This window comes from Microcebus murinus, chromosome 17 (assembly GCF_040939455.1).
Source record: "Microcebus murinus isolate Inina chromosome 17, M.murinus_Inina_mat1.0, whole genome shotgun sequence".
NCBI classification, from domain to species: domain Eukaryota; kingdom Metazoa; phylum Chordata; class Mammalia; order Primates; family Cheirogaleidae; genus Microcebus; species Microcebus murinus.
The window spans coordinates 35,910,373-35,922,493 of NC_134120.1; the positions used below are offsets into that span (position 1 = coordinate 35,910,373).

The 12,121-nt window shown below is 39.0% G+C and overlaps 1 long non-coding RNA gene across 1 annotated transcript in view; it reads right to left on the minus strand.

The window, feature by feature from the left end:
- Positions 1–239: 239 nt before the first annotated feature.
- Positions 240–12,121, minus strand: part of LOC142861565 (uncharacterized) — a 52,903-nt gene continuing 41,021 nt past the window's right edge. Inside the window, exon 6 of the long non-coding RNA XR_012912789.1 lies at positions 240–11,324. This is a non-coding gene — a long non-coding RNA (uncharacterized LOC142861565). The remainder of the gene's footprint in view (positions 11,325–12,121) is intronic.

A 12,121-nucleotide genomic window follows, 5' to 3' on the forward strand; every position in this document is an offset into this window, starting at 1 on the left:
TTTGAGGGGGGGATAAACAAAATCTTCAGAAATGAATCGGGTTTCCCATTTTTATTTTATTTATTTATTTTTTATTTTAGCATATTATGGGGGTACAAGTGTTAAGGTTACTTATATCGCCCACCCCCCGCTCCCCCCTCGAGTAAGAGCTTCAAGCATGTCCATCCCCCAAATGTCGTACATCTTACTCGTTGTAGTTGTATATACCCCTCCCCTCCTCACCCCTCCCACGCTTCCGACACCCAATAAATGTTACTCCTATATGTCCACTTAGGTGTTGATCCGTTAATACCAATTTGCTGGTGAGTACATGTGGTGCTGGTTTTTCCATTCTTGAGATACTTCACTTGGTAGAATGGGTTCCAGCTGTATCCAGGAAACTACAAGAGGTGCTATATCACCATTGTTTCTTAAAGCTGAGTAGTTCTCCATGGTATACATATACCACATTTTATTAATCCACTCATGTATTGATGGGCACTTGGGTTGTTTCCACAGCTTTGCAATTGTGAATTGTGCTGCTATAAACATTCGAGTGCAGGTGTCTTTTTTATAAAGTGACTTTTGATCTTTTGGGTAGATGCCCAGTAGTGGAATTGCTGGATCAAATGGTAGATCTGCTTGTATTGCTTTGAGGTATCTCCATATTGCTTTTCACAGAGGTTGAACTAGTTTGCAGTCCCACCTGCAGTGCAGGAGTGTTCCTCTTTCTCGGCATCCACACCAGCATTTGTTGTTTGGAGACTTTTTGGTAAAGGCCATTCTCACTGGAGTTAAGTGACATCTCATTGTGGTTTTGATTTGCATTTCCCTGATTAGAGATGTTGAACATTTTTTCATATGTTTGTTGGCCATTATTCTGTCTTCTTTTGAGAAGTTTCTGTTCATGTCCTTTGCTCATTTTTTGATAGGGTTGTTTGATTTTTTTCTTACTGATTTTCCTGAGTTCTAAATAGATTATAGTTATCAGCCCTTTATCAGATATGTAGCTTGCAAAAATTTTTTCCCATTCTGTGGGTTGTCTGTTTGCTCTCTTGACAGTTTCTTTGGCTGTGAAGCAGCTTTTTAATTTGATCAGATCCTATTTGTTTATTTTTGTTGCTGTTGTGATTGCCTTTGGGGTCTTCTTCATAAATTCTTTGCCTAGGCCAATGTCTAGAAGAGTCTTTCCAACATTTTCTTCTAGAATTCCAATAGTTTCACACCTAAGGTTCAAGTCTGTTACCCAGCGTGAGTTGATTTTTGTGAGAGGTGAAAGGTGTGGGTCTTGTTTCACTCTTCTACATGTGGCTATCCAGTTTTCCCAGCACCATTTATTGAATACGGATTCTTTTCCCCAGTGTATGTTTTTGTGTGCTTTGTGGAAGATTAGTTAGCTATATGAGGATGGTTTTATATCTGGTTTCTCTGTTCTGTTCCACTGGTCAATGTCCCTGTTCTTGTGCCAGTAAAAAGCTGTTTTAATTACTGTAGCCTTGTAGTATAGTTTGAAGTCTGGTAAATTGATACCTATTTTGTTTTTATTGCCTAGGATTGATTTTGCTATACAGGGTCTTCTCTGGTTCCATATGAAGCATAAAATTATTTTTTCTATATCTGAAAAATGATGGTATTTTAATAGGGATTCCAATGACTCTAGTCACTTTGGGTAGTATAGACATTTTAACAATGTTGATTCTGCCGACCCTGGACATAAACAGATGGAAGAATATACCATGCATCTACATTCTCAACAGCAGCAAGAGAAAAAGAGGAGAAAAAAAGAGCACTTCCTTCCTTTTTAAGAAAAGGGCACATATTTTCTGGATTTTTTACATACCAAGTCCACGTATTTCCCTATGACAAAACTTAGCCACAAAGCTGTTCCTAGCTGTAATGGTGACTGGGAAATGGATTATTACAAAAATTAGAAGGTCTAATACTGAGGAAGAAGGTGATAAGAGTTACCAGGAAGCATTCTCTACCACAATAAGAAACACTAATATAAAGAAAAGAATTGTAAATATTATCTAGAAGTACAAACAAAATGTAACAGGTGAACACAGGAGAGAAATAGTAATTCTTACTGGTTTGGAAAAGATTTAACCACCATGAAAAATAGTTCTTTTAAAAAATAAGCTTGCTTAAATTTATCTCTTAATTTGTTTAAATTAATTATTATAGATATATAATAGTTGTACATATTTACGGGGTACATGTGAGATTTTAATATAAGCATGCAACCTATAATCAAGTCAGTGTAATTAGGATATCCATCCTTTCAAGTATTTATCATTTGTTAGAAATATTCCAATGCTACTTTTAGTTATTTTAAAAAACTATTTTTAAAAACTATTTTTTAAACTATTTTAAAAAATAATTATTTTTAACCATAGTTGCCCTTCCACCAAACACTAGATCTTATTCCTTCAATCTAACTGTATTTTTGTACTCATTAACCAACCCTATTTATTCACCCCTCCCTGCTACCCTTTATTAGCCTCTGATAACCTACTTTATCTTCATGAATTCAATATTTTTTAGTTCCCACATAGAAGTGAAAACATGTAATATTTGTCTTTCTGCACCTAGCTTATTTCACCTAATGTAGCATCCTCCAGTTCCATCTTTGTTGTTGCAAACGACAGGATTTCATTCTTTTGTATAACTGAGTAATATTCTACTGTGTGTGCACATGTATCACATTTTCCTCATTCATCTCTTGGTGGACACTTGCATTGACTCCATATCTTGATTACAATGAATAGTGCTGTAATAGACATGGGAGTGCAGATAGTATATAGACAGGATTTTAACAAAAGAAAAGAGAAAGGCAAGGAGGGGACATAGTAAGGTATGAAATCCAGGAAATTTCAAGTAGTGAGGGGAGAGATGAGTAGTCCAAGGTGGCTAGAACACTGAGGGTGGAGGGTGTAGCTGGTGGCGAGAATGTGAGGGGGGCACAAGGATGAAAATGTAGGCTGAGTTTGAGATGTTGAGGGCTGTGAATGCCAGACTGAATAGACATCCTAGACGTTGACATTGATTAGCATTACATAAATGTAAATTACTGCTATCACTGCTATTGATAATATTTTACTGTTACAATTTTTCTATTTTATCATTCCTCCATTTCTTCAGGAAACTTACAACCAGTATTTGCAATGTTATATCTTGAAGATAGTTGAGATTTTTGGCTTTGCTATAATAATTTTCCAGACATGACCCTTTGAATCATGTTGTTACTTTATAACAGAAAGGAAGTCACAAAACGGAAACCATCATTGCTACCCTGTTTCATCCTGTCTGATTGAAATATTTTTCTCAGTAGCACAGGCACCCAGGAGAACCAGTGTAACAAATTTGAAACATGCTTTTCCAAACCAATTTTTTAAAGTGGAGTAATAGATCCTTCCCTCCCCTAATTAAGCTCAAGAGCCTTCAGCTTATCCAACCAGTTAAAGAATATGCACTTGTTTTCTCTGGATACTGGTAGAGGGAGGGGACAAGATGGAGTAAGAAGAGATCAACAGCTGCTTCATGTCAACCCAGAGCATCAGCTTCTGAAAGCAGCCATCTGAGAACAGGCTGGGACTAACCCGCAATCACTGGCTGCTGACAGCCATTATTAGAAAGCAGCAGGGAAGGGGGCTTTTCTTCCTGTCGTGTGAATATTTGGATCTGGGGGGCTTTTGTTATAGCTCTCTCATTGGAATAAGTTCAGATTGGAGAAGTAAAAACAAAACATGTATGCCTCATATTTATGTTGCCAGTCATTTCTCTGCTCCCTGTAATTACAAAAGACATGACTAATGAGAGCTTTACATTCTGACTCATTCTGCAATGAAGACATTTGACCATGTTTTGTCCTGGCTTATGGAAATTGTGTGAGATCACATGACCTTCATCACAACTTTACTATCATATCCTAGAGAAAAAGATGATGCTTTTATGGAAACAGTGAAGAACTTTGTGTGTTAAGGATTTGAGGTACAGAAACCTATCCACCATGGAAAGTGGAAGGCCATTGAGATACGCCTTATGTAAAAGAGGTCCATATATTAGAAAGTTGCATTTAAATTTTATTTTTTATATAAAAGGTGAAAATTTTCAAAGTGTTCTTCAGACAATTAATTCCTGAGCCTGGCTTTTAAAGTTCATTTAAACACACACATGCTTACACACACACACACACACACACACACACACACACATTTTGTATCAGGCAGGGTTCTCCAGAGAAACAGAACCAGTAGGATATACATATAAATATGTATGTATACATATATATTCCCATATATATAAAAATATATGTGTGGAAAGATTTATTATGGGAATTGGCTCATGTAATTATAGAGGCTGAGAAGTCCCATGATCTGCCATCTGCAAGCTGGAGAACCAGGAAAGCTAGTGATGTAATTCAGTCCAAATATGAAGGCAAAGTAGAGGGGGTGGGGTGCTGATGTAAGTCCCAGATCAAGATCAAATGCCTGAGGACCAGGGAGGCTGACATTTGAGAGCAGCAGAAGATGGGTGTCCCAGATCAAACAGAGAGGGTAAATTAGCCCTTTCTTTGCTTTTTTGTTTTATTCAGATCCTCAGTAGATTAGATGATGCTGGGCTGCTCTGGTGAGAGCAGATCTTCTTTAGCATTTACATCACATGCTAGACTGTGTAATCTACTCCTGAAATACCCGCACAGATACACTCATAAATAATGTTTTATAGATATCTGGGCATCCCTTAGGTCAGTCAAGTTGACACATTAAAAATCATAACACATTTTTAATCAAGACACAACTGCAAAGATGTGGAATCAACCCAAGTGCCCATCAATTCATAAGTGGATTAACAAAATGTGGTATACGTATACTACGAAATACTACTCCACCATGAGAAGGATGAATTAAGGCCTTTTGCAACAATTTGGATGGAGCTGCAAACCATTATCTTAAATGAAGTATCTAAAGAATACAGACACCACATGTACTTGCTATTAAATTGTACCTACTGATGAGCACACATGTCCACAGAGAGAAGTAAAACTCAGTGGAAATCAAGCATGGAGAAGAGGGGAGGAGGGGATGGGCAAAAACTTACCTAATGGGTATGATGAACACTATCTGGGTGATGGGCACACTTATAACCCTGACTCAAGTATAACAAAATTGATACATGTAATCAAAAATATTTGTACCCCTATAATATTTTGAAATAAAATAGTTGTTTTAAAAATTATACCCAATGAGAAGGCAATGTTTCCACAAGTAGAGATTCATCCAAGTTACTGAGGTGTAACCCAGGGTTCACCAGCTTCATCAGCCTATGGGTATGAGAGGGAGGTCATATCAGGATGACACTGAGCTGATACCTGCTTGACCACAGGACCTCAGTGACAAACCCCAGGCTCCTCACTTGTTTCAGAGAGCCTCAGGATGTCTCACATGTGCTCATGGAGCAGACAGTTCACCATTGTTCACTTCAAGTCATGTTGTACTGGCTGCCTGCAAATTCCATGAGAGGTGCTTGCTCTCTGCTACAGGACAATATACATGCTTGGTACCTGGCTCTGCTGACCCAAAGATGCAGAAATCTCAGGGTGTCATTACCTTTATCTCACTATTCATTGTCCCAGAGTTATAATACATCCATATGGAGTTAGAGAGTTTGGGCCTCTCCTCGACTGCCATTGCATTGTTGTATGTTAGGATCTGAAGCAGCACAATTTATGTCAAACGTCCTTGGTGGAAACAGTCTCTTAAGTTGTTTATTTTCAATTTTTTCTCATTTGTTTGTTTTTATAGCCTTTCCTTCTTTGGGGCTCAAGTTGGTCCCTGTGGGCTTAGTTGAGAAACAAATCAGAGGTCTTTGATAGGCCAGCTTTTCCATGTCTGACTCCAGGCATTGAACATAAATTGTCATCAGATCTAGTGTGCACATACTCACTGCAAGGGACTGAGGAGTTATGCTGTGAATCAGTGTCTGATATATACTCTGAATGTAATATAATGCCTTTCCTTGATAGCCAGCGTTCATAGGTCCAAGAATTAAAAGGATGGAAATGCTTCAACTTAGGATCAGTTAAGAAGGTGAGATCACCATATTGTCAGAGTTCTCCAGAGAAACAGAACCAAAACATTTTATATATGTATGTGTATATATATGTACATGTATATAAAAATAAGAAATTGGCTCACATGATTATAGAGGCTGAGAAGATTATGGAAGGCAGAAGGCACGTGATCTGCCAGCTAGAGACCCAGGAGAGCTAGTTGTTTGTAGTCCAAAGGCCTTAGGACCAGGAGAGCCAATGGTGCAAGTTCCAGTTCAAGTGTAGCCCAGCAATATCCCAAGTTGGAAATAGAGACTAAATTCTCCCTCACCCAACCTTTTGTTCTATTCAGGCCTTCAGTAGATTGTATTATGCCCATGAGACTAGGGAAGGTTGTCTGCTTCACTCAGTCTATGGATTCAAATGTTAATCTCACCCAGACCTCACATATACAACCAGAAATAATATTTACTAGGTATCTGGACCAAGTCAAGGTAACACATTGGATTCACCACTACAAGTCCATCCCTTGTCAACTTGGCACATATACACATCTCCTAAAACCACATGAAATCTTCAAATGATGGCAATGATAAGGTCACAATTCCTCTTAACATGATGACTATCCTGATACAACAGACAACTCACTAATGCCTTACCCAGAAGTGGAAGTAAGGTCCTACAGTGATGTTTACTTTTTCTTTTCCTTGATATCATATAACTGAAATATTATGATGTAAAATTAACAATACAAGAGATGGCAGAGGAAGATGCCCTGATAGAAACTTCCAGCAATCATCCCTCTCCACAAACACCAAATTCAACAACTGTCCACACAAGCAAGCACCTTCAGAAGAACCAAAATTCAGGTGAGAGATCATACTACCTGGCTTTAACATTATACTAAGGAAAGAGTCACTGAAGAGAACAGAAAGTACAATCTTGCATTGCCTAGGCCACCCTTCCCCCATCTCCTGGCAGTATCACACCACCACCATGCCAAGAAACCGAATCTGTGCACTCCAGAGAGGGACGGTAAAGTGACTATGGGACTTTGCATTAAAACCCAGGGTATCCCTTGGCACAGGGGAACACAGCACAGGGCAGAACTCCACTGATGTTCATGGAGGGAGCATTTAGACCACCCTGACCAGAGAGAAATCCTCTGCCCCAAAACCTGAGTTCCAAATAGCCCAAACACTGACCAACCAGTAACAGCCTGGGGCCTGGACTAAATTCATAAGGCAGATTTGAAAATAGGAGAGAAAAAATAAAATAAAATAAAATAGAAAGAATCATTCCTATAGTATCTAGAAAATAGCCTCAAAAGGGCAAATATAAGAATTATTTACCTTAAACAGGAGGTAGAGAAAGATTGGGGTAGAAAGCTTATTAAAAGAAATAACAATAGAGAACTTTCTAGACTTAGAGAAAGATACCAATATTCAGGTACAAGAAGGTCTAAGAATAACAAGCAGTTTTAACCCAAATAAGACTACCTCAAAGCATTCAATAATCAAGATCCCAAAGCTCACAGATAAAAGAGAAGCAAGAAAAATGAAAAAAATAATAACATATAAAGAAGCTCCAATACATCTGGCAGCATACTTCTCGATGGAAACCTTACAGGCCAGGAGAGAGTGGCATGACATATTCAAAGTGCTGAAGAAAAAGACAAAAACCAAAAAACATAACCTTGGAGTATTATATCCTGTAAAAATATTGTTCACACATGAAGGAAAAATAAAGACTTTCCCAGACAAACAAAAGTTGAGGGATGTCATCAACACCAGACTTTTCCTACAAGAAATGCTAAAAGGTCTTCAATCTGAAATAAAAGTATAATAATGAATAATAAGAAATCACCTGAAGGTATACAACTAACTGGTTACAGTAAGTACACAAATATAGAATACTCTATTGCTGTAATTGTAGTGTATAAACCACTTCTATCTTGAGTAGGAAGACTAAAAGACAAGCCTAGCAAAGATAACTACAACAATGTTTTGACAGATAGTATAAAAAGATATGGAAACAACAAACAGTTATAAAGTGGCAGGGATAGAGTTAAAGCATAGAATTTCAATTAGATTTCTCTTTGCTTGTTTGTTTGTAAGCAGAGTTATCATAAGCTTAAAATAATTGGTTATAAAATATTTTTTACAAAGTCAAGGTAACCTCAAATCAAAAAACTTACAACAGACACACAAAAAATAAAAAGCAAGACATTAAAAGACAATACCAGAGATAAATAGGCAGGTAGGTAGGTAGGAAGAAAGGAAGCACGGACCACAAAACAATCAAATTAAATAACATGGCAGAAATAAGTCTTTGCCTATCAATAATAATATTGAATATGAATGGACTAAAGTCTCCAATCAAAAGACAGAGTGGCTGAATGGATTTAAAAAAAAAGATCCAATAATATGTTGCCTGCAAGAAACATACTTTACCTATAAAGACACACACAGACTGAAAATAAAGGGATGGTAAAAGGTAGTCCATGAAAATAGAAGCCAAAAAAAGAGTAGAGTAGTTATACTTTTCTATCAGATAAAATAGATTTCAAGACAAAAACTGTGAAAAGAGACAAAGGTGGCCATTATATAATGATAAATAGGTCAATCCAGCAAAAGGATATAATAATTCTAAACATATATGCACTCAACACTGGAGCACCCAGATATATAAAATAAATATCAGAGCTAAAGAGAAAGAACCCAATACAATAATTTCTGGAGACCTCAATACTCCACTGTCAGCATCAGAAGGATCATCCAGAGAGAAAAATCAACAAAGGAACATTGGATTTAATAAGCACTATACACCAAATGGACCTAATAGATATTTACAGAATATTCCATCCAACAGCTGTAGAATACACATTCTTATCCTTAGCTCATGGATCATTCTCAAGAATAGACCACAAGTCTAATAAAATTCTAAAAAAATTGAGATCATACCAAGTATGATCTCTGACCACAATAGAATAAAACTAGAAATCAATAACAAGAGGAACATCAGAAAATATACAAACACATATAATTTAAATAGTATGCTCCTGAATAACCAGTGGGTCAATGAAGAGATTAAGAAGGAAATTAAAAATTCTCTTAAAATGAACATGAAAATATAATATATCAAAACCTATGGGACACAGCAATAGTGGTAATAAGAGGAAAGTTTATAGCAATAAGTGCTTACATTAAAAAAAGGGAAAAGCTGCAAACAACCTAACAATACATCTTAAAGAACTAGAAAAACAAGAGCAAACTAAATGCAAATTAGTAGAAGAAATAATGATCACAGCAGACATAAATTTAAAAAAATAAAAGGTTATTTTTAGAAATATAAACAAAATTGACACACCTTTAGGCAGACTAAGAAAAACAGAAGACAAAAATAAAATCAGAGATGAAAAAGGAGATATAACTGACATTTCAGAAATCCAAAAGATCATTAGAGATTGCCATGAGCATCTGCATGACAATAAATGGAAAATCTAGAAGAAATGGATAAATTCTTAGAAATATACAACTTTCCAAGATTGAACCAGGAAGAAATCCACAACCTGAATAAACCACTAATAAGTAACAAGATACAAACAGTAATAAAAAGTCTCCCATCAAAGAAAAGCCCAAAACCCAGTCGTTTTACTGTTGAAGTCTACTAAGCATTCAACGAAGAATTAATACCAATTCTATTTAAACCATTCCAAAAAATATCAAGGAAGAGGAAATACTCCCAAACTCATTCTATGAGGCCTGTGTCACCCTGATACCAAAACCAGACAAAGACACAACAAAAAAGAAAACCATAGGCCAATATCTCTGATGAAAATAGATGCAAAAATCCTCAACAAAATACTAGCAAATGAAATTTATCAACACATTAAAAATAATATTCATCATGATCAAGTGGGATTCATTCCAGGGATACAAGGATGGTTCAACAAATGCAAATCAATCAATATGATACATCACACGAACAGAATGAAGGACATAAACCACATTATCATTTCAATTGATGCTGAAAAAGCATTTGATAAAATTCAACACTCCTTCATAATAAACACACTCAAAAAAACTGGATAAAAAACTCAAGATTGTCGACCAGAGATACCAGCTGCCAGAGAATCTCAGTAAGAAGGAGAAGTTTTAGATGAGACAGAAAAAACGGACAGACAGACATAGATCAGATGTGAGTCTGAAGGAAGGTGCCAGAGCCCTCAGGGACTCCACAGGAAGAAGTTGCAGTGTAGACAAGAAAAAGAAAGGTATCAGCAAAATCAACCCCCCGAGAGGCTTGGAGTCCAGTGAGTAGGGTAGGTGAAGCAGTTTGTTTCTCCCTCCCTCACATCTCTGGCAGCCGTAGGTTCCCGAGCTGCTGGAGAGACTTTCTGCCCACACAACCCCAGAGGCTGCTGCCACCAGCGAACTAGAAGCTTCTTGTGGACAGGGCACCAGGTTCCAAGATTCTGTCCCCCCATCCCCCGGTTACTTCCTGCCCACAGACAGCAGGGACAGCGGATGCCATACTGCTTCTCCACCAACTGCACACCTTTGTCCTCTCCCAGAAGCTTCAACTCAGGTATCATCCTCCTCATTCCCACAGACATTCCCCAACTCTGTATCCTCCCTGCAGGAGCTACAGGGGTCCAAGTGGCTCCCAGATGATTCCAGAGCCTGGACATTCTGTATAGACTACCTCCCAAAGAGAGGGTCAGAGACAACCAGAGTGCTGGCATTCCTCCATACAGACTCTTTTCCTCCCCTTTCCCTCTGCCACCTATGGCTGCAGTGAGAGATAACTGAGCCACCACACCACACCATGGCCTCCACACAGAGTGGGGCTCAGGTCTTTCATCTTGGGGTCCTGCAGCAGACTGAGGGGTGCTCATACTGTTGGCTCCCTGTTTGCCAGCCCTCCCTGGTGATGCTTACCTGATGGCTCCATCAGAGCAGGGCATGCCCTGAGGCAGAGGGACATCAATCCTGCTCAGGCTCCCTGTGGGCAACTCGGAACCAGAGCGCTTCTCCTTGGCATGGTCAGGAACTGGTCTTTTTGGTCTCAGAAGGCCAGAGAGCCCACATGGGCAGATCTGGGGTGAGAGCACAGTGTGGATCTTAGCTGCAGCATGCTCACAGGGCACCCCTTCCTCCATGGGAGGGCCACACTCTCAGCTCAGGCCAGGATCCTGCACAATCACGATGGTAGGTGGATAGTCAGGATCTCTGGCTTTTCTCCGGACGAGTGTTCCCTGTTTTATTGCTGTTTCAGGCAATTGCTCCATCTGGGAAGAAGGATCAGGTGTTGCCATTTTGGTGTTTCCCCACCCCTAATCCTATCCCGAGCAACCGCTACACCTGGGAAAGGAGGGAATGCTTTATCAATCTAGGAATTCCCCAGCCCAGGCCTAATAAGATTTAGAAAGTGCTAGAGTAATCTAAGGATAATTAATATGTCATTAGCTGGAATCTGCATTGCAGTTCACTGTCCCCTGCCAAGTGGGCTTTCTTAGAGTGACCGCCTGTACGCAGATGGAATTTTGAGGACACCAGTTGATGATTTGAAAAGATCCTACACCTCCCAAGAGCTGTCCTCCAGATGAGGCTAATAAAAAGAAACAATATGAGAAGTCAGAAGGAAGTGAGTGGGTCAGTCGGAGAGTGAGTTGTTCTGTCTCTCTCCACTCGTGGAGACAGACCTGTTTTTTTTTTTTTTTTTTTTTTCTACAGTAAAGAGCTGCTCTTGTGAAACTGCTCCTTGCCTGAGGTTACTCTGTTGTATTGGCCTGGCTGGTGATTTTTCCAAGAAAGGAGTCAGGGAACTGAGACAATAGTCTGGTCTTGGCACTTCGGTGTGTCTGGTCATTCTTTGGCCAAAAAGCACACCAAGAACCAACTCACCCTGACATCATTGGTGCCAAATTCTGACAGTGGGGGAGCTCGGTGGCTTGACCGGCTAAAGGAGTGAGGCCCACTCCAGACTGCTGGTTTGTCAATCTCAGATGCACCTGCCTCCACAAGCAGACTTTCTGGTGGGGTGGGGCCAATTCAGTCCCTCCCTGGGAGCTCTGCCCAGAAGTTG